The 23,538-nt window shown below is 41.6% G+C and overlaps 1 protein-coding gene across 2 annotated transcripts in view; it reads left to right on the top strand.

Annotated features, from left to right (window-relative positions):
- Positions 1-23,538, top strand: part of Slc14a2 (solute carrier family 14 member 2) — a 435,358-nt gene that overhangs the window by 9,663 nt on the left and 402,157 nt on the right. The window lies entirely within an intron of this gene.

The raw sequence follows: 23,538 nt of genomic DNA, 5'->3' as shown, positions 1-23,538 counted from the left end.
AAAAAAAAAAAAAAAAAAAAAAAAAAGCAAGAGGTCAATTTTTTTTTTCTAAGAGATGAGATGACATTGGTCTTCTTATGGCTATAAAGGAAACCAAATTGATATAGAAATTATTACTGCTGTCTACTGTTAACCCGTGAATGCAATTGTCATTTCCTTTACCTGGTGGATTTTATACACCAAAAGGATTAATAATAGTGGAGTAAAACTAGGTCATTGGAGTCCTGTCTATGTAGTCAATTGTACAAATTCACTATCCTGTTCAAAATTTTGAAGGTGACTGAGAAACATGGATATAGATGAGGTAAGGAGTAAAACTAGCTTATATCTTGTTGACTGGTTAATTAGACCAAAGAGCTAATAAATGCTATTGAAAATCAGTCAAATCATTATCAATGTTCCAATGAAGTGGACCATTTAAATTACTTATCCTATTTGGGCTGCTCACTTAACAACAGGACATATAAAGTTGGGGAGAAAATAACCTGTGGTCCTCAGGCTCCAACCCACTATCCTAGACTTCTGCTAGGACCCAGGGACATTTGAATTAGTCTGATTTACTACTCACTGCTTTACTTTGGTCATTCCAATACTAGTGCTATATATGTTTCCTACACTTTCAATAAAAATGGTAGAGCTTTCTGCCTTATAATTCTTAACCTTCCAGGGTAAAAGACAGGGTGTAAGTAGAGAAAGGGTAAATGAGAGTTAGAAAAAGGCAAGATGAGGTTCATTGCAGGAATAGATTTGGCACAAACTCTCTGCTAGTAAGTCAAACCAAATATTTGGAAGAAGACAGGAATTTGGATCAGAAACGGAGTATTCTACCTTTGTTTTGTGCACATCAAGAGGAATTGTACGAATTTACTCCACCTGTCTCATAGTGTGAGAACTTCACCCACTTGAAAGGGTTGGGTTTGTTTCAGCAGAGGTAAAATGCCCAAGTTTGCTTTGTGGGTCGTTTGTTTCAAGGGCAGTGCTGGGCAACCCATGTATCTGGAGGGAAATCAGAATCTCCGTCTCTGGGTTGGAGAGATAGAAAAGGAGGAAATGGAAATACTACGGTTGCTTTCATTATATTTGAAGTTACTTATTTGTAAAAAGGATCTTCATCGACTGAATGCTTCAGTTTCCCTAAGTGTGGCCACTCTGTTCTGCTGTCTTTGTTGGAACGTTAGGTTCTGTATCTAATATTTCTTGCTGCTGCTCAGAAATCATTGTGACTACATTGGTCTTTATCGATAATTTTATGTAGCACAATCCATCACCATGTTGGATGTTGGGCAGGGAGGAGAGTATTACTTTGTCTTTCACTCAGTGTTCAGACAGCTCTTCTATTGATTTCTTGGCTTGCATGTTCGTTAGATGATGATTTGCACTTTTCCTGTATTGTGTTTGTCCAGATTATGTTTCACATGCGTCTACAACGCATCATCATTAACAACAAACATTTATTGAACATTTATGGGCCGTGGATCAGTCTCCAGGCTAGGTACAGGGGATAATAAGAAGAATTTAATGTGATCCCTACACCCTGGAGGGTTTTATTATCTATTGGACCACGTTTGTTAAAGAAAAAAAGATACCTGATAGCTTGTGTCCAGTGAATACCACAAGCAATACATGCTGTTGGAGTCCAGAGAAGGACTTGATTGTGTGGCTGGGTGGTCAGTATTTAGAGACGAAACTTGAGTGGCTTCTTAAAAAAAGAGTGAAGGCTCTTTTTATGGGATACTGATTATAATGTATTTCTGAATACTGTTGTGCCAGAAAAAGAAGTAATGCTTGTATCTTTAATCTACAATTGCCTTGTTAATTATTTATGAGCTCGAGACTAAGAATCAATATTCACCTGCATTCTGCAGCGCTTCTTGTAGAGTTATAATGTTAATAGTTGTGTACACCTTGTCTTGTGCATAAAGGAAAATCTGGCCAGGCTGCTGAATTTGTCATTAAGACTTCCCTGGCCTAGTTGTCAACTTTTAAGATTGTCTTTTGCTTTGTCTAAAATTTGCCCTTAACATTTTCCCCTTGAGTAGCCCTAATCAAAAAAAAAAAAAAAAGGAAATTCAATGACTTCTTCAAGCAAAGTGAAATGGAAGGTAAGAGAATAGGAAAGAAAAAAAAAGTGACTTTCCTGTGGATTTGCTGCACGGATTGGTAAAGAGAACTCCAAGTTTGACCTGGGAGAGGATAGTAATGCCCCAAGGGAAATATCCGTTTATGAGAAGTCCCAGCCTTTTCCTCTACAAGAGAGAGATGTTCAAACAGTTTTGAAAATTGAAAACTTCACTTATTACTTTTGTGGGACTTTACTGGCCCAGACAGATATTTGCCTCAGCTTATTGATGGAAAGCTTCACAGAAGGACCATCTGTGACCAGGATTATTAATATTCTAAGGGATAAGCCCTGTGTCTTTCCTAATACCAGTTTCTTTTTCTATGGCTGCCTTTGTGATTTCTCCTGTGATATTCTTTTAAAAATATCTCTGTTTTACAATATAGTTGGGCTCTGATGGAATGAGAAGCAAGGAAGAGGTGAAATCCACATTTTCCCTTTCCCCTCCTTCATATAGCATATATTTCAGGGCACCTGTTTCAAACAGCATGAAACACATCCAGGAAGTTCCAGCCTACTTCTCAAACACATGAAAAGGGATATCCTTGGTTAAATGGGTCAAAAAATAAAAGAATAAGTTTTTTTAAAAACTGTTCTCTCTATTCCTATGCATGGTATAAATTTAAATTGTCCAGTTAAAGGCAACTCAGTCTTTTTAATTTTCAAGTCATGTTTAGGTGCAATCTGTCTTAATTTGGGCAAATATTTAATGAATTTGAAGTATAGATGTTTGATCAAGACTATTTCCCCTTTCAGAGAAAAAAAAATTTTTTTCTCTGTTCCATCCCAAGATGACTGGATATGTGCAGGGAACATTTTCTCTGCTGGCCACCAGAGCGAGGTTGGTTTGTTCTATTCCTGCCCACTGTGGCTAATTTCATCTGGTGGGTTTTTGTTATGTTGCTATTGTTTGTGATTGTGAGACAGTGCCCAGAGTCATTAAAGTAAATGCACGTTGGGGAGGTCCTTGCATTTTTTTTTAAATCCTTCTCATTTAATGCAGTGTTGCAAGTCTTAGCATCCCTGTCGTCCCTCACCACCTTCCCAAGCTGGAGTCAATGGGAAACTCAAGGGGCTCCTTCCTGGAACATACAAATCCATGGAATCAGAGCTCTCTCCCAGACCTACCTATTTAAGATGTCTCCTTGGCATTTTAGACCTAGAGAGGCAGAGCAGCCCAGGTGTTCTAAAAGATCTTGTACTATCTAGTCAGGTGTTTCAGTCCCATCTTGACTTGAAGGCTTTGGAAAGTTGGGGCCTTTGTTTCTCCAAGTTTCAGACTAGATTCTTACCCTGGAACAGGCACACAAAATCTTCTTCCTCCTCCTCCTCCTCCTCCTCCTCCTCCTCCTCCTCCTCTGGNCACATGCCCCTTGCCACACCACAGCTCAATCCCCAGATGGAAGATGGAACTGCTGTCCCGGCTACTGTCACCTCCTTGTGTTAAAGCTATTATCACCCGAATGTGCTCCTCTAGAATTACTTTCTCTTCTTCTGACCTGGAAGGAACATCCCTTCTTGTCTCCATTCTCTGTACTGTGTGGTAGGGTAACATGCTCTCACTGGGTTTGCCAGGACTGGCTTCTGACCTGGAAAGGGGAGCTTTTGGAATTTAAACAAATCTTTCTCTCTTGACATATCTGACTGGCTTTCAAAACTTTTTTTTTTTCTCTAAGGACTCAAAACCCAATTTTCCTCCTTTTTCTATTTTTAAACAATCCCAATCATTCCCAATGCAATGGATGCCTTTAGCCAAATATGGAGAGGACACACACACACACACACACACACATACACATACACACACTAATTACCTAAAACTGCTGAGTAAAATGGGCAAAACAGAATGGTTATAAGAGTGTGATCATAGTAAGAGTTAAAAAGTTAGACCACAGTGAGTTAGAACAATGATGCATGGCTTCTGTAGGCAGGGGAGCTTTCTCTGGACCCTAAAGATGGAAGAGTTAGGGCAGGTGTGAAGAAGAAGGAATGTTTCCACAATCAGTCTTAACATCTGTTCCACATACCTTGAAGTTCTGCATTTATAACTCATGCACATCTTTAAAAACAGATTGTATTGTCCCCAAGTTACTCTTGGATTTGTCTTCCTATACTATTACAAATTACCCGAGGCCAGGATAAACACATTTGTATTTGTGTCTGTAGTATTACCTAGCCCTGTGTCCTCTTCTGTTTTCAAAATTGAACATGTTAAAATATTAGAATTTAAAAATTATCTTCCCCTTAGCTGTTTCCCCCAAAGTTACTGTGTTGCTTTATCTCCTTTATTACAGAAGAATATTCTGGAAACAGATATCTGTATAGAAATTGCCTTAAATATCCTTTAAATACCAGCCATTCATTCTCCTTTTTCTTCTTAATGTCTTTTCCTTCTGACCTGGGGATGCCCATGAGGTAGTCTACCTCAAGTTCTTCTTTATTATGGTAAAACACGGATAATTTAAAATTTACCTTTTTAACCATTTTTGGATGTACAATTTAATGACATTAGGTATGTTCACAACACTATGCTACCATTGCCACCATCCACCCTTAGAACTCTTTCGGGAAACCCCCACTCTACTTTCTGTTGTCAAGTAGACGGACTACTTACTGTAAGTACCTTGCCGAGATGGGATCGTACAGCACTTTTGGTACCTGTCTATCTGTGTCTGGCTTCAATCATTTACCAAAATGTCTGCAAGTTTCCTCCTCATTGCAGCAAGTATCAGAATTTCCTTTCTTTAAAAGGATGACTAATATTCATGGTAGGGACATCCACCTGTTGTCTGTCGCATGAGGGTTTGGGGAAGATACAATGCTCATCCCCTGGGCATCTGCAGACATACAGACATCTCTGGGTGTGTTTTGTTGACTTAATCCTTTTTATATTATGATATAAATGTCTGGTTGACTTAAAGGCTTGAATATGATCTTTTCTAAAATGTGGCACCAACCAGAAATAGTATTTGTCCTGAGGCAGTTATTAGTCTTAAGGGGAAGTTAAGTACTATCTTAGATTAAAAAAAAAAAAAAAAAACTCTTTAAATTTTCATTCTTGTATAAGTCTTTAAAGTGGTCAGAAAGATTAAACTTGATTTCCCCCAGACTTCTAACTCTAAAAGGTGTTCTGCATATAGGACATAGAAGGTCAAATACACATCTAAACTGAGAATCTATTATTATTATTATTATATTATTATTATTATTATTGGTGTGTGTGTGTGCTCTGAAATATTCTATATTAAAACAAGGTAAAAGGTTTACATGATCACAATATCCAAGAGAGTGAAAAAATGGTTTCTTTGTAAGCCTTATACTGAGCAGATCATGATCTACAGATAGACAAATTTGCTTCAATGTTCCCAGCGTTAGGACAAAGGCACTTACATTCACACTCAGAAGATTCATTCGCTATTTGCTTTAGAATCCTTTAACTCAGCAAAAGAGTTTATCTTGTGTCTACGTAAAGAACGCTGAGAAATTGATGTAGTAAACATTTTAATATTTTTTGTCTGCATTTTTGTGGAAGACATTGTGATGCTATTTAAATGAATTTACTTTAATAAAACGCTATTTAAATAAACTGTTCCTCGTAATCTCTTGCTCTGTGAAGCAGGAAATACGTGCAGGCAGTTACATCCTTTGTAAGAAGTGTGCTCATGGGGAGATCTGATTCTTCACCATGATTTCCCCAGCAAGAGAAACTGGTAAAGACAAGGAAGAAGTGAAAAGGTGGGAGGAGGTTATCAAAGCCAAGGGTAAAATATTTAGAGGCCTGGATGAGACTCATGGGGAGAGATGCATTTGTCAAAGAGCAAAGAGCAATTACAACAACAACAACAACAACAACAACAATAACAAAAACCAGTTTCCCATTTCCATGGCTCTGAGGACCTAAAATACCTGAAGACCTTTCATAGCTTCACTAAGTTTCTCATTGTTTTTAACCTTTTTTCCCAACTTTTCTGAGTAAAAACCTTTGGTTTGCTTTTAAAGAGGCAGTGGGGTTATTGAGGGATTGGAGGCAGAAGAATGCATTCAAACACTATATCTTAGGAAGCCAACAATCCCTGCAATGGTCTGGAGTGAGTGGGCAGTAAAAGTATCTGCCAACAAAATCATATGTGATAGACCATGAAGCTATTCCAGGTTTAAGAAGCAGTCCCCAAGGATGGGACTTATGGAAGGTGAGCACTTTGAATCTCAGTTCAATGATACATTTTTCTGGAGGAAGCTAAGTTAATGTAGTCTGGCTACTTTATTTTTGGATGGCCAGTAAGCATGCAGTAGCTATTTGATGAATGAATGAGGGGTCTAACTTATTGCTCAGATAACATTATTAAATGAAAAAAAAAATGAATGCTATTGATCTTTACCAGGCAAAGCCATTCATAATAGAGCTAGGAAGAACCGGTTCTGGTGGCAGCTGATTTGGAAGTTGGAAAAATGCCCCAGGAAGAAAGTGTCATCCAGTCCATTTAAAGTAAGTCACCTGGGCAAGTGACCACCTGCACTGGGTTTGTCTTGCAGGAGACACTATCTGAGGCAAATGTCACCTAGAAAGAAATTCCAAGCCTCTTTTTGCAGTCAGAGTTATCCAGAACATTATTACTCACAAGCTAAGAATTGGTTTTGTCATCAATCAGTCCTAGATTTTTGGATTCTGTAAGGGGGAAAAGTTGTTTAACAAACAAAATATTTCAGGCAGTCCCTAATTTATTAAACTGAGGCATTTTAAACTTATATGATATAGGCTTGACCTGGGCCCATAAATGCAGCCATGGGTGAACGTGTTTATCTTCTTATTGTCATAGGCCTTGGGCCTCAGGATGGGTTGTAAAACTGTTTGAAGTACAGTCACCATTACATCTGAAGATATTTGACATCCTACCCTTGTGCCCTTTGACTGCAATACTTAGAAACTGATCTTGAACTAATTTGAACATATAAACAAAAGAATGGAATGTATGTAGAGATCTGTATTGATTTGCTGGGGCGGCTCTCAGAGTCTCACAGATCAGACGGCTTAAGCAGAAGAAACTTATGTCTTTACATTATAGAGAGTAGAAAGCCAAGATCAGGTATTATCATGTTTTAGTTTAGTTGTTTTTTTTTTTTTCTTGAGTCTCCTCTCCTTGGCTTGCAGATGGTCATCTTCTCTCTTGTCTTCAGATGGCCTTTTCTCTTTGTATGTGCATCATTGGTATCTTTTTTAAACAAAAGAGACATAAATATGTCCAAAAATCCTCTTCTTATAGAGATACCAGGCATATTGGATTATGGCCTATCCTAATGGCCTCATTTTAACTTAATCACTACTTTAAAAGCCTATCTCCAACTACAGTCAGTTCTGAGGCCCTGGGTATAAAAGCTTCTACATGTGAATCTTGGGAGCTACACTTCAGCCCACAATAAGAACATGTGATCAAACCATTTAGCTGATAGGGGTGAAACCACACTGGGAAATCAAGAAATCAGCCATGGTCCAGATTCTCTTCCTCTAAATATTGTCTTTGTTCTTTTCTCTCAGTCTGCCTCATGGTTTCAGAACAGTAACTCAGACAAGAGGGAACCACAACTTTCTAGAATCTCTGGGTACATATCCTTAGTGCATTGTTAAAGAGGAAAAGGAGTGACTGCCTCCCAGCTTGAATTTAAACATTCCAGGGGAAAGCCTCTGATTGGCCTATCTTGCATCATGTGCTCTCTCATGGACCAATCAGTGTGTTGCGGGAGAGAGACACTTTGGTCCAGATTCACCCAGTGCTGACTACCAGAGCAGTTACTGCATAGCTGGAGGCAAGATCTTACCAGGATGGCAGCCCTCCTCTAGAATGTTTAAAAAAAAAAAAAAAAAGTGAAATAAGCTGGGCCTGGTGGGCATGCCTGTAATCCTAATGGCTTGGAAGGCTGAGGCAAGATGATCATGATTTCAAAGCCAGCCTCAGTAAAAGTGAGGTGCTAAGCAACTCAGTGAGACCCTGTCTCTAAATAAAATATAAAATAAATAGGGCTGGGGATGTGGCTCAGTAGTCGAGTGCCCCTGAGTTCAATCCCTGGTATCCACCTACCCCACCCCACCCCCGCCACCAAAAAAAAAAAAAAAATGTGAAATGGGAAGCAAGAGGGGTTCTCCCAAAGAAAAAATTCTAAGGGAAAAGACCCAAACAGATATTTAGTGTGTCATTGGGGATCTAAGACAGTCAAGCAAGCATAAGTGTTCTGAAGCAATGTAATAACAGTGATCTGAATAGAGATCAAATCTGACTCTCAGCAGGAAAATGCAAAGTCCTCCAATAGCACTTGTTGGAAAAACTCAATGTTGACTTGGGAAAGGTGTCAGCAAAGACTTCACATAGACCATGACCCTAAGACAAGTCCTGAGGAGGCGGGGTCTAGCCAAATGAAGTGAGGCTTGGGGAAGATGTGCAGAGGCTTACATGGTAGCTTTAGGGGGACTGTAGGAATTTCAGCACAGTGGAGTAGAATGTAAGAATGAGGCTGGAAAGGGCGTATCCTCAAAATATGCAAGGTTTGGAACACCCACAGTGGATCAAAAGTGAGCACACGTTTTTGGCTATTTTCCCCATTAAACAAAAAAACTCAGAATTCCCCTTAAGATAAAGCTACGAAGGGGAAAATTGATGGAAAATGTGATTTGATTTGGGTTTTCTTAGAAAGCTTATTTCCCATAGCCCGAATAGAGTAACACTAGCCTGATCTCTGACATTAACCATGACTCTGGACTAGAGATACCCTTACATTGATTCTCAGTTTACTCATTTATTTCACATGAAAGGATTTGGACCATAGGAACTTTGGGGATGCTGGCAGATCAGTTGGTTGCTACTTATCTTTCTGTCCAATAGGTATGTCGTTTGACAACTGGTTATCGGTTCCATCTGGCCTCAGTACTGACCTGGTTTGGGAATGCAAAAATCCTTATTTGGCACAGGTCCTATCCATGAAGAACCGAAAACTAATCATCAGGACTTAAATGTGAACAATGGACTATTAGTGCAAGTTCACCATGCTGAGACTAAGCCATGAGAGGCCCAGACAGTTTTGTAGGCTCCGAGGGAGAAGAGGAGCATTTGAGAAATGGAGAGAAAAATTTCCCAGAGTGAGTGAGTTTCAACTGAGCTTTAAGGAGGGTTGTGACTCCCATAGATGAAGATATCCAAGGAGGTAATAGTGCATGGGGGTTGGGTCCTAGCTGGAGGGATGTAAGTGAGGAAGTAAAGGTGGGAAATGGTAAAACATGGAGGTATTCAGATCTGCAAAAGTTACCAACTGCCCTTCTGATATCAGTACACTTTCTCTTAAATATTATAAGCTATCTTAATCCCTTGTTTGATACGTCTTATGTTACCTGCTAGGGATCAACTTCCCAAAGAACTGGCTCTATACAGAGGCCTTTAGCCTCAGCATTTTCCAATGACCCTCAGCTGGGTCTTACCAAGAGAGGCTCAGCCAATCCATTAAGACTAACACAGCTATCTCTATCACAACACTCATTATCATTGACCAGACATGAGCCAGACAATCTCTACTAAGGCCTTTATTCCTTCCAAAGCCTTATGAGGTGGAGTCTGTATTATTATCTCTGTTTCTCTAAATAAGAAAAATATTGCCTAGAGAGGTGCAGCAGCCTGCCTAAGACGCCAGAGGTGGTATATGATAGATCTGGGACTCTACAGGGAGGGCACACTCATTGTGTGTGATGTCACCATGGAGGCTCACGAAAAAAACAAACCCTTGCCCACCCATGGATTCTAGAAGTCACTTGCCAGTATAGAGACTATCTAAACCTTTGTTCATTGATGTGGATTTCTTGATAAAATGCTTTTGTGGTGGCTATAATTGGGCATTAGTCTAGAAACCAGGTGATTTTAGAGTAGGGTTATGCTCTAAAGAATATGCAAACTTTTTGCTAAGAGAGGAAGGAGATATTTCAAACATGGAATTTCCATGGACCATATATGGTTGTGGACTTGATGGTGTAAAGATGAGGTTAGACTGGATGGAGAGGTGTGTAAGGCCCTGAAGAGAGGCAGAGATTTAGAGCCAGAAAGAAATGGCTTCTAACCTTGACCTTGCCAAATCCACGGACAAGTTACAACATCCCTGAATCTCACTATCTGTAAAGTATGTTATTGGATGGACTGCAGTGAAGATTATACTTTTCAAAATATATAAAACTCTTAGCACAGTGCCAGGCCCTGCTTTTAATATGTAATTACCTTTGTGTTTGAGGATTGAAATCAACTCTGTGCGTGGTCAGCTCCCCAGGCACAGAGTGAACCCCTACCAGGACACTTTAACCTACCACGTACTTATTGTATCCACCTGATCCTTCGTTAACTGACTTCTGCTGGCATTTCATTGAAGAACACTTATTCAATCCCTACTCTCTATCAAGCACAGTGGAGACAAAGACAAAACAGGATACTCTGGTAGATGATTGAGTATCTCTTTTCTTTGAACAAAAATAAAAAGAAAGAAAAAATTCTTTACTATCATCCCGCATGGTGGAAACAATTGGGGGAAAACCACAGTCAGAAATCCTGGTTTCTGCTAATGGATAGTTAGGGAGGAAACTCAACCCACACAGTCTCTTCTTCACAACATTTTTATGGTGTATGCATGTGTGTGTGATGGTAGGAGGCAGGCACCCGTCTCATCCCTGGTTGGGCTTCCATGGCTAGTATCCATTAAGTGTCTTTACATGAAAGCCAGCCACTGTCACTGACCAGTGGGGACACAGATGCCCCCTCCCAGCTTCCTTAAAGGATCTGAGACTCAGCCAGCCCTGCGGACCAGGAACGGAGGTCCACCACCTTGGACAGAGCCCTGAGGCTCAGACCCCAAGGCTTTAGGCTCTTCCACGTTCAAGTTGAGCTCTGTGGGGCAACTCTGGGGAAAGAGGGCCTTTGTGAGATGCCCCTTTGATGAGAAGCATAATATAAATACAAATTGCTATTCTGTCAGCTTCTGAGGAGCCACTTCAATCCGTTTGGGCACCTTTGATTTTGCTTTCTCTAATTCCGTTCCTCCTTTAAAAAATTTAATGAGCCTGTTTTCATCTGGCCCCAAGGGAGTAATTTATTTATTGAAAGTAATAATAAAGTTTCAGCATAATCCCTCATTCCCAAGGGGTAAAGAGACTCTTTGAACAATTTATTTTTCCCATCCTTGAAGTGTGAGGGCAACCAAGAGGCTGCCGTGTGGGGTCCCGGATCCCACTGCCATGGCAACGGCCACAGCCTCTGGGCTGCCCAGCCACCGGCCGCTGGGAAACAGGAGTCAGATGACGGACTCATAACTCGCCTTTCTCTCCCCCTGCTGCAAGTTCCCCCTTTAAGAAACTGATAAATTAATAACAGCAACTATGGAAGCCCTCCATGGCCAAATCACCTGGGGCTCCAGGGGGGAGGCCCACAAGAGGAGGTCAGGGAAGACGGGGATGGGTGGCTGAATTTTGTCTTCATGATTCCGAGGCCAAGCATGGGGCTCTGAGAGATGGATGAGTGGGTCGAATTTTGGAAAAGAGAGTTCAGACAACTTGGTCTTCAGAGGGTGCTGGGGAATGATAGAACCGCCTGCCTCCACTAGGAAAACCATTGTTATTTGACTTCTATCTGCAAGCCAGTTTTTTTTAATATTTTATGGACATATTTCATTTGACATTTATGTGAAGCACATACCAGTATTATTCTCATATTTTGGATAAGTAAAATGAGATTTATATAAATTGCATAACTAGTTCAAGGTTATATAGCTAGCAAGGGATAGACCTGCATTCAAAACTGAAATTGGCTCTGGAACCTGTTTTTGAATCTACTATGTTCATTTCCTCTCAGGGTGGACTGGTTAGAGGAGAATGATGAAGGTGGGCATAGTTTCAAATGTAAGTAATAAAAACACCTAACCTGCGGTGACTTAAGCCATTGAGAGTTTAATTTTTCTCTTGAAAAGAGTCTTGAGGTAGGCTACTGTGGCCTCAAACTTGATAGCTCGGGTAGATAGTATAGTTTTCCAGCACTTTCCCTCATGCTTATCACCTCCTTGGCACAAGAGGGCTGCACAACTCCAGACACCACATTTCTCTGTATGCAAGGCCTGAAAGTCACAGTAAGTTTGGTGCCAGCACCATCACCTTCTAGCAAGAGGGGAAATGCTTTTCAGAACTAACTGCTCTACAATAAAAGCAGACTCCACTCCTGTGTCTCATGGGTGAGAAAGGAGTCACCGGACCTTCACTAGCTGGAAGACAGGCTGAGGAAAGCAAGAATGCCTTTCCATGCTCTGCATGGAGAAACAGAATAGTTCATTTTAATTGTGAGGTGGGCATTGGGGGGGTCGGGGAGAAGGGGAAGTCACTAGAGAGGAAAGGTGCAAATATAAGGGTGGGGTCTCCATCACCTTGTTCTACTGTAACACAAAATCGCTGACTGGGTAATTTATAAAGACAGAGGGTTCTCTCTCACAACTCTGGAAGATGGGATGTCCAATGTTGAGGCATTGGCATCTGGTCTGGTGATAACCTTCTTGCTGTGTCCTTATGTAGAGCAGGTTGAAGGTCCAATTAGACAAGAGAAGCCTTTATTGTAATGTCCTGAGTCACATTAATGGGGAGGAGCCCTCCTAACCCAATCACCTCCTAGAAGCCCATCTCTCTCACCCTCTTTTTGGTGACAGTGGGATTTCAGAGGGTGTCTTATTAGCTTTTGTGCTGCTGTGACTTAAAGACCCAACCAGAACAATCGTAGCGGAGGAAAAGTTTATTTGGTGGCACATGGTTTCGTAGGTCTCAGTCCATAGACAACCAGTTCCATTTCTTGGGCCTCAAGGTAAGGCAGCACATCATCACAGAAGATTATGGTGGAGAGGAACATCTTACAGGATATCAGGAAGCAGAGAGAGACTCCACTCTCTGGATACAAAATATATGCTCTAAAGGCACATCCCCAATGGCCACTTCCTCCAGACACACCCTACCTGCCTTCAGTTACAACCCAGTTAATGGCATCAGGGGATGAAGTCACTGATTGGGTTCAGGCTCTCAGAACTCCAACACACGAGCTTTTGGGGGACACCTCATATCCAAACTATAACAGAGGCGACACTTCCAAACCACAGAAGATGGTGGAGCTTGACTCGGTGTGGATCTGAGGTTTGCAAGGAGAACTGGTGGAAGAATGGATTGGAAGCCAACTGCGCTTGGGTTACATTAGAACAAATGCACTAGTCCAGAAACCCGAGCTTCCTGTGCAGGGCTCACACTGTTGTTTCCATACTCCTGTCAGCCACATTCTCGGGCTTTAACGAGATGCATATGTTAGTTACTTTAATTTGCTAAATTTCAAAGAACTGGTCCTGAGCCTTGGGGCTGGATTCCTTTGCAGGAAAGAAGGTTCTAGGTTCATATGCGAAGAGATCCTTTGTGCTCCACTTAAAGCAGATCGTATCAGCTTTAAGTAGATAATGGAAGAATTCTTCCTTTTCTATTTCATTTTCCCATTGGCGATGTCTTTTCTATAAGACAAGAGAGAATCTGTCATTGATTAAAGGGATTAAGACTAAGAACAATGACAATGGGGGTTGTGTGAGCGACAGGATATGGGTGATTTATTATTCTTATTGCAACATTTTCTTTAAAGTTGAATTGTGTTTTAGTTAAAAAGAAAAAATACTTAAGGTCATTGGAGAAGAATATATGGCCAAGTTACAGTGACAGTGGTGAGTTTGAACCAATGTAATTGTCAGAAGCTTGCAAGGTGGAGGCTTGTGGGGGACCCCCAAGGAACACCCTCTCACTAGATGGGTTTCATGCACCCTTGGAGTCTTCCAGCCTCTGTACGGAAATTCTGTTCTCCTAATGATGTATATATCATGCCAGATGACTGCCACCAGCTCAGGATGCAGGTCTTCAGTATCCCTGTTAAAGGGAGATTTTTTTCATGGGGTCCCTCTGGGCCTACCCCACTCCCTCAGCTGATGGAGGAGATGCCCTGTTCAATCTGCAGAGTAACCAAAAGTCCAGGGTGTCTCATAGGACCTTCTCTTGCTTTTTAAGGTTAATTAATTAATTTATTTGTTCTAATTTGTTACACATGACAGTAGAATGCATTTCAGTTCACAGTCACATATAGAGCACAATTTTCATGTCTCTGGTTGTACACAAAGTAGAGTGACTCCATTCGTGTCTTCATACACGTGCCTAGGGTAATGATGTCCATCTCATTCTACCATTTTTCTTACTCCTATACCCCCTCCCTTCCCCTCCCTCCCTTTTGCCCTATCCAAAGTTCCTCCATTCCTCCCATGACCCCCCCACACACACCTCCATTATGGATCAGCACCCACTTATCAGAGAAAACGTTCGACCTTTGGTTTTTTGGGATTGGTTTACTTTACTTAGCATGATATTCTCCAGTTCCATCCATTTGCCTGCAAATGGCATGATCTTATTCTCTTTTAATGCTAAGTAATATTCCATTGTGTATATATACCACAGTTTCTTTATCCATTCATCTATTGAATGACATCTAGGTTAGTTTCACAATTTAGCTATTGTGAATTATGCTGCTATAAACATTGATGTGGCTGCATCACTATAGTATGCTGTGTTTTAAGTTCTTTGGGTATAGACCAAGGAGTATAATATCTGGGTCAAATGGTAGGTCCATTCCAAGTTTTCTAAGGAATCTCCCTACTGCTTTCCAGATTGGCTGCACCAATTTGCAGTCCCACCAGCAATGGATGAGTGTGCCTTTTCCCCCACATACTCGCCAGCTCTTATCGTTGTTTGTATTCCTAATAACTGCCATTCTGACTAGAGTGAGATGAAATCTTAGAGTAGTTTTGATTTGCATTTCTCTAATTGCTACAGATTTGAAATTTTTTCATATATTTGTTGGTTGATTGTATATCTTCTTCTGAGAAGTGTCTCACAGGGCCTTCTCTTGTACTCTCTCCTGGTGTCAGATGGCCTTTCACCACCGTTAGATTCTGATGCTAAGTGTCACCCTTCTTTGCTCTGAGACTGATTGTATTCTGCACTTGGAACTTGACCAATGCTATGTGAGGCTGCAGGCAGACACCCCGTGCATGTGATCCAGACTCCAGCTGTCTTCCCTGGATGTCACATTTCTTGGTCCCCATCCTTTAAATATCCAGCATTCCTATCATGTGACTGTCTATGCTCACAAGCCCCTGAGCACTTGACCCTGCCCGCCTCTCTAGTGGTCTCCAGGGCCTTCCCCAGCACACACCATCACATGTCTGCCAGGGAAGGAATCACAGAAGCTGCTCAGATGTGGCATTCAAAGACCCTCTCCAACTGTCAGAAGACTGGTTTAACAGATACATGTTTCCCTAGAATTGCAATACGCATTACTAGCCTTTAGTCTTTTCAGAAAGCAAACGAACAAAAAACTTCAATGAGAAAAAAGCAGGAATGCATGACATAACTGAGGTATTCATTCATTTATTAAATTCTTCTCTAGGAAGCCCTTATGCTAAGTTAGGCCTGCTAGGTGCTTGGATGCCCACAGACAGAAGTCAGATCCTGCACAACCAGGAGATTAGAAGTCAGGAATTAAGAACTAAGAAGCTAAATGTTGAAAGAAGACAATTTGGAAATTAAGAAGCAAATATTAAATACTGATATCCTTTGAGAAAAGCCAGACACTGGTCCTAAAACCAACTTTAAAAAAATTATTCCCTTTCACCATTTTCCAACTTTTGCTTTCCTGGTAGGCCAAGTGAGAGCTCACTGAGCCCTACCATGTCTATCTGTGTCTGCCAGGATTCCCTCTGGCACTCTAAATGGCATTAATCCAAGCTTATCGATCCCCAAGTTCAGAGATGTCCCTGGACGCCACTTATGCTACTTCTAGCACAAAGTGGTCTTCTTAGTTTTTTCACTCAAAACTCTACTCACCAAATCCAGGAAGTAATCTTCACCTAATCCAGGAAGTGGCTGCTGGGTTCCCAGTACAAGTCTCCACTCTGTGGAATGAACATAGTTAGCAGTGTAGATCTACAGCCAGATTCCTTGGATTCATATCCTGGATCTGGGTGGGCTTGATGCATGTCCTTGGGCAAGTTAGTTAATATTCTTGTGTCGCAGTTTCCCCATCTGTAAATTAGGGTCAATAATAAAATGTATCTGGAGCATTCTATGAACGAACATGTGGATGGCTTAGAGCAGGGCTTGGCATACACTAAGTGTTGTTTCAGGGTTATCATTTTTGTCATCATCATCATCATCGTCATTAATATTGGCTGGTCCCATTCTTGCAAAATTAATCCAGATGCTCTTGGTTTCTGGCAAGTTCTTCTCTTGTTCCTCCCTCATTATGTCATGAGGCCTGTGTTAGCATTTGATTGCCGCCTACAGAAAGTTACCACAAATTTAGTGACTTAAGCGCCATAGTTTATTATCTTACTGTTTTGTAGGCCAGAAGTCCAACATGGGCCTCACTGGGTGGTGCCACGTTTTTTTTTCTGGAGGCCAGGGGAGAGCCCATAGTGTGCTTTCTTCAGCCTCCAGAGGCACCTGCATTTCTTGGCTTGTGGACTTTTTCTTCCATCTTCAGAGACAGTAGCAATGCTTCTGTCTACCATTCTTCTGTAGTTATACCTCCCTCTATGACTGCAGTCAGGAAAGGATCTCCAGTTTTAAGTAGCTGGTGGTTAGATTGTGCCCACTCGGGCTAATCCAGCAAAATCTCCCCATCCCAAGACTCTCAGCTAAATCACACATGTGAGTCCCATTATCCAAGCAAGGTGACATAGTCACAGGTTCTAATAATTCAAATGGTGGACATCTTGGGTGGCTGTGACTCTGCCTACCACAAGATCCTTGAAGAAAAATCTTTCCCCACCCCCAACTATTCCTCATGAAAGCTGGCATAAAAAGCATTTTTTTTTTTTTAATGTTGTAGAACTGGGTCCAGTGCTCAGAGTTCCAGCGAGGACTCCAGGAGAATTTTGAAGAGGGAGTTATTTTCCAGAATATATTTCTTAATATTATGATTGGAATTGTTATGTTTTAGGAAGTTATTTCAGGCAGAAAAAGAATAAGTTTTGATCCCAGGTCTCAATCATGTTCAACTTTTAACAACAAAATAGGATATTGGCAGGAGTGCCAAAGCCCATGGTGCTCTACAGTTGTCCTACACAGCCTCCTAGAAACTTCAAGGAGTAGAGTAGTATTACTTTCCATCCTTTCTGGAGGAAGGAACCAATGCATAGAGAGGCTAGGTAATTTACCCAAAGTCACAGTGAGTCAAAAACGGAAAGAATAAACTCTTGGTATTTGGATGATTGAGATAGTCCTTTCTCAAAGTCTGTGATTTCTAAAAATCCTCTTTTGGATTTGTCTAGACACCCTGAGTATTCCTTTCTCATCATTAACCATTCAAATTATGCCCCATCGCTGTTTTCCCTGTGTCTTTGACATCATCTTAATATGGCCATAACCCAAACTACTTAAGCCAATGACCTGAGTGGTGATATAGCGCAGGAGAGTTGGGGGCCATGTTTGAGAATGGCACACACTTCAATTGCACTATAGAGTTTATAGAGGAACCGGGTGGTTCATTCAATGAGTAGTTATTGTGCATCTGTAAGTGTTTTGGGTTCCCCCACACCCCTTGGGGAGTTTTATAGGTTAGTAGTATAAACCATTCTTCAAATAGATAAGAATATGTAAGAGAGTGTTACCAAAGAAGAATCACAGACTGCTCTGGGAAGGAGTGAGTGATGAAACTAGAAGCCTTTCATATAGTGTCTTGAGAACCAGTCTCAGGGATTTCAACTCAAAGCCATCACAATCATGAAACCTCAAGGCAATGAGAGCTTGAACAGTGGCTGAACCTATGGGAACAGAGAGAGAAGGATCAACTAGGTCATGATAGGAACATGCCTCAACCCATTGTTCTCATTCTTTGGTGTTCCAGTGATTATTTAGAAATGTGGGAGAATTAACCAATTTGAATTCCAGCTTTGAAGATCCATTTGGCAAACCAGGCTGGCACCATAGACAATCTCTTGGTGACACAACCCCAGAGACTACATTTAAATACACTTTGGATTGTTACTTTTTAAAAAATCCTGTTATAAGTTCAGTTTAATTGGCTTAGTTACAAGGGCTTTAAAGAGCACCTCCTGGGCAGCCTGCTCCAGGCTGGATGTCATGGGAGATGCCACTAAGCAGCTTATGTGCCACTTGAAGGGCATGAAACCGCAAAAGGATAATGTGATTAAAAATATAATCAAGTGCCAAGGCTATGTGGCCCAGACTCCCAAGGCTGTGCTGGTTCAAGAGGAGGTCATGAGAGGAGGGTGCAGGTCAACTGCCTGAACCCCAATTTTTCTCCAACTTTAATGCCTATGTGAGATTTTTACTGGTCAAACATTTTCCTCTTCTTGTAATTGTCTTTGGAGTGGTGGGAAATGTTAGCTTTACTCTAAGGAACAACTCTCTGACACTGAGACTTGTCCAGCACCATGCAGGGTGGTGTGGTCGTGAGCACAGAGGCTCACCTGGAACCTGGGTGACCCTCTTCCTGTAGCATCATCACAAGGCGGACTCCTGTGTGGTTCAAGAGTTTCTACCAATCAGCCTCTTAAGATCAGCATTCCAGTCTAAGCTCACTTGACTAACTAAAATATAATATTGGAATGTTGTTCTTGTTCAGGATGCACACCCCCCAACTAATTTCTTGCGTATAGATCACATAATCCTTTGCTCTTGAGGAAAGGCTTGTGTTTTTCTCTTGATGGGGTAAAAATTCAGAAAGGGAGTACTGAGCATCCAAAGGCACTGGAAGAAACCAAACACCTAATTACCCTTGGTCATGACCTTGCTTGGGATCCTTCCTGTAGTCATGAAAACTTTCTTTGAAGAAAGGGCAATTTCAGTGGCTCTGAACAGAAGCAAAGGTCAGCTGTCATTGGTCCCTATGTTTGGCACGACAGACTGACTCATAGTTCATAGTTTCTTTTGGTTTGTTGAGTTGACTTTTGTGAGTACCTCTCAGCCTTATTGCTTCCCAAGGGTGTCTCTGTGTTTCTGGGTTCATTCCTAAGTGCTCTTCCCTTCCCACCCCACCCACTGCCAGCCACAGGCATTTGCTGGTGGCCACAGAGCCTTCATGGAGGAAAGCATAATAGCTCATCTCCACTCACTCTGCTTTTCATGGGCAAGGGTGACTTTAAGAAAAGCGAGAAATTAGCTTAGAAGAATAAAGATTTGCTTAGCTCCTCGCTTTTGCTGAGGCTGGCTTGGAACTCACAATCCTCTTGCCTCAGCCTCCTGAGCCACTGGGATTACAGGCATGCGCCACCATGCCAGTGAGAACCTGTCTCTAAATAAAATCCAAACAGGGCTGGGGATGTGGCTCAGTGGTCGACTGCCTGTGAGTTCAATCCCCATACTCTCTTCCCAGTAAAAAAGAAGGAAGATTGGATACGAAAGAAAGACTGACTGGTCTATTCATTGTCTAGATTGCTTTCTAGGCATTGTCAGACCTAATTTCTTCACATTATACTTTTGTTCAGGGTCAAATATTCTGTTTGGAAAATTCAGAAAAATTAAATGCTAATTATTAGATTCCTTTATCAGCCGCACACTGCCAGACTACTCAAGAATGTCAAAGGAATTGTAGATACAGTCCCAGGCTGAGGATCTGGCACTTAGGCCACTAGAGATTATTGCCCTAAATAATTTCCAAGGAGCTCCTGTTAGAGTTGCTAGGAAGGATGGCATCTGCTACTAGCAGGATATGGACAAATTTTGGAAGATTACCATTTATTTCTGACTCTACTCAAACAATTTATCTCAGTGCATTTGGGAAGGTCGGGTATCTGATAAGTCTTTGCTTGTACAAAGTATTCTATGACTTAAAACAATTTTAAAAAAACACTGATTTTAGTCTAACTCCCTTATTTCACGTGTGGGAAACTGAATCTCAAAATGAGGAAGTGATTCTAAAATATAGAAAATTTTGGAGGTAAACCTAAAGGAGTCGCAGTTATTGTAACAGTAGATGACTGGGAAATGCCAGTTCATGATGCTCTTCTAAATGATTTCATTTCATTTCAGTCATTCTATATTTCTGGCTTCCACTCTGTATGCGAACCACAAATCAAGCATGCTCTGTCCTGGACTTTCCTTGGGTAACCAATTTTCATTCTGTACTGCCTCTTGGGAAGCCCTACCTGCCCAGAAGTCACCCAGAGTTTCCAGAACAAAACACTGTTTCTAATAGACTGAATCATTTATGTAGCAATTCCTTGTTTTTATTAGGTTTTTTTTTTTTGCTTGTCAAAATGCATGTTTTTATTTAATGCCTTTTTAAATTCTTACAACATCTAGTGAGACAGAGGTTATATGTTTAGCAAAGTATATGTAAGGGTTGAAGTTGAAAAAAATGTGTCGACTATTTTATTATCTAGATGAGCACAGAAAATTGCTTTGGAAGTCTTCAAATTTGCCTCTTTCTTGAATGAACAGATATCTCTTCTAATTAGACAAATGTAAACCTTTTATATCTTTCAATATCCTGTAGTTTGCTTAGCTGGAAAAGAGAAGTGCAAATTTGTATAGGTGTCTGGGGACCCTTGGGAGGCCAGGGAGACTCTAACTCTAAATGACCTCTTTTAGATCTTCTATGATAGCTTGAGATACCTGCCCTGATGTCTTTTGGTGAGAGAGAACTTTCAACATCTGAAGCTATTGGTGTGGTCTCAACCCCAGGGCCTGAGAGTATTGAGTGGGAGCCCAGAAATCCTGCTGGTGGGCACATGAGTGGAACCACTGGTGGCTGTGAAGAGGGAGGCCCAAGGAGGGAGGTCCAGGTAGGGAGACCCACTGTGGCCAGAACACAGGGACTGTGTGGTGTAGGACCATTTTTATCAGCAGGACCTCTGATGACAACAGAAAAAAAAAGGTGACTCCGTTGGGGAACCATTAAAGGACACCCCAGGCCCCCTAGTTGTCTCCCTTCTGACATTTGAAAAGAAGATTGGCCTCAGTGGCCACAGTTTTTGGATAATTCAAGAAGGGGACATTTCAAGAGGAAGATGCTAGCACCTCTGGTAGTATGAATAACAGTGTCCCCAGGAGGGTGACCTGGTTACCTATAGATGAGGTGAGGTATAGTTCTAGGAGAAAAATTCAAAGATTGTGCACAAGGTCAGTAGCTAGACAGAACCCAGGACTCTCAGCTTCCCTTCTGAGCAAGCATCTTGCTCATATTCCTCAAGGCAGGGAGCTTGACTCAGTTCCTAATGGCTCTGCCTTCACATTTCAATACCCTCCCCATTTCTCAAGCCTAGGAGAGGAAACCTGACCTTGCAGTGGTGGCAAATCATAAATCCTCCTGAACCTTTCTCTGGCCTATGAGTTGGCAGTTTCCCATCTAATTCTTCATAGCATTAGGGACAGTTCTCGGAAACCATTAGATGCATCATCTAAAGGCCCTTAGGCACACCATGGAATGCTGAGAGCTGGAGTTGCTTCTGAGAGTCTAGAGTAAAAGCTGATTCTCTTTCTTCAGATCCTTCCCTGAGAGATTGAGAGTGAGACTGGGGCACCCTAAGGTTTTAGCAGAGCCTGCAGGGCCCCTGGGAGTGCATTGTCCTGGCTCCTGCAGACTTCCATTGTGGTCAGTAGTATGCATGATAATGGCAGTTTAGTTCTTTTCCCTAGAAGATAGCTTTTAAATTTGCTCTGTTGGCCTCTTGATGAAATAGCTTCATGCATATTAATGACATCTTTTATTTACTGAGCGGCACCATTAAGCACTTTGAAATTCCAGATTCCACCCGAGGTCTCCGGGGAGACATGCCAACATCTCCAGACTTACTGGATGAATGGGAAACTGAGGAAACAAAAAAAGCTCAGTAACTTCCTGAAAGCAACAGAGAAAGTCCCTGAACTACATATGCTGTCTGCCTAGCAGACGGCTATGGTGTTGACTGGGCAGTATTATCCGGGCCTTCCTGCACACCCATTCAGTCTTAAGACAGGCTTCTATTGAGCCCTCGCCATGTGTCCTGCACTGTACAGGACACTGAGTGGGGAGGAAGATGAGAACAAGGCTAATGAAGCACAGGGGTACATAGAGGGATATGCTGCATTCAAGGAACAGCTAAGTCTCTGCCAAGATGAGTAAGAGGTCAGGGTGCAGAAAGTAAGATCCAGAAGGTCAGATGGCAGCACACTGTTGAAGATTTTGAGGAAGTTGCCCCCAAATGCTCATGCTTTTTTGACCCAATAACCCACTTTGAGGAGGCCAGCCATTGGTAAAAGTGAGTTGCATATGGATGACTTGGAAATGGTGACCTTGATTCAATGAGAGAAAAGTTTGCAGAGCAATGAATTTATTGTTATAAAGGGTATAATATATGCATGTTTGTGGATTTGTATGCAGACATGATGTGTATGGATAAATGGGTGGGGGTAAAGTGGGTAGGTAGATAGAGAAATGATGAGAGACTAGGAGTGCTAGACAAGTAAAGAAACCTAGGGAATTCCAGGAGGAATATGCATGCATTAGGGAGAGGAGTAGAAAGGAGCATATTCTTATTATTAATTTTATATAATATTATAACATTCAAATTAGCATTGTGCTTTGACATTTTAAAACTAAAACATTCAAAAGTGAATACCTAAAAGCATTGTCCCAAACTTGAGGCCCTTCCAATGCAAGAGAAAAAACAAAAAGCATTAACCATGTTACCTGAAAGAACGATATAAAGACACCCAGAGTCCATGAAAGGTGTTTTCTTGAAAAGTTGCATATAAGGCAAAGAGGCTGCACATTGGAAGAAAGCTCTGCTCCAGGGAGATGGACAAGGGCTCTGTTCCTCCCCCGGGAACCCTGGCCAAGAGCAGTCCCTCTGTGGGCTCTCGGGAAGCCCCTCTTCCAAGCTTCCCACCTTAAGATGAGAACAAGGCTACTGAGGCAAAGGGGTACATAAAGGGATATGCACCTTAAGAGGCACCTTAAGAGGAAACCACAGTCATCCCAGGCCCCTCAGGTAGGAAAGCATCTTGCCAATACTTGGAAGTTCCCTGTTCCAGTCCCCTGCTGCTCCTACCTGTCTGGAAGGCAGCCAGAAGGCGCCAAAGGGCTAAGGATAGGGAAGATGGTGGCAGTTCCATCAATCCAAATTTTCCCTAAAACTTAAGCTTTCCCTGACCTCTGTTGACCCTGAATCTCAGGTAACATAACAGAATTAGATTTGCACTGTACACTTTGGCATGCACAGCAGGACCCCTGAGGTGGCTCACCTGTGGAGCTAGGAGGGCAAGCTGCTAATGTTTAGCACAAGGGACCTGCTATGGTTCTGCTACTAGGAAAAAAAAAAGAAAAAGAAAAAAAAAAAAAAAAAAA

The sequence above is a fragment of the Marmota marmota genome, unplaced genomic scaffold (assembly GCF_001458135.2).
Source record: "Marmota marmota marmota unplaced genomic scaffold, marMar, whole genome shotgun sequence".
Lineage (NCBI taxonomy): Eukaryota > Metazoa > Chordata > Mammalia > Rodentia > Sciuridae > Marmota > Marmota marmota.
Note: the sequence above shows the minus strand (reverse complement) of the source record. Positions and strands in the feature narration are given on the sequence as shown.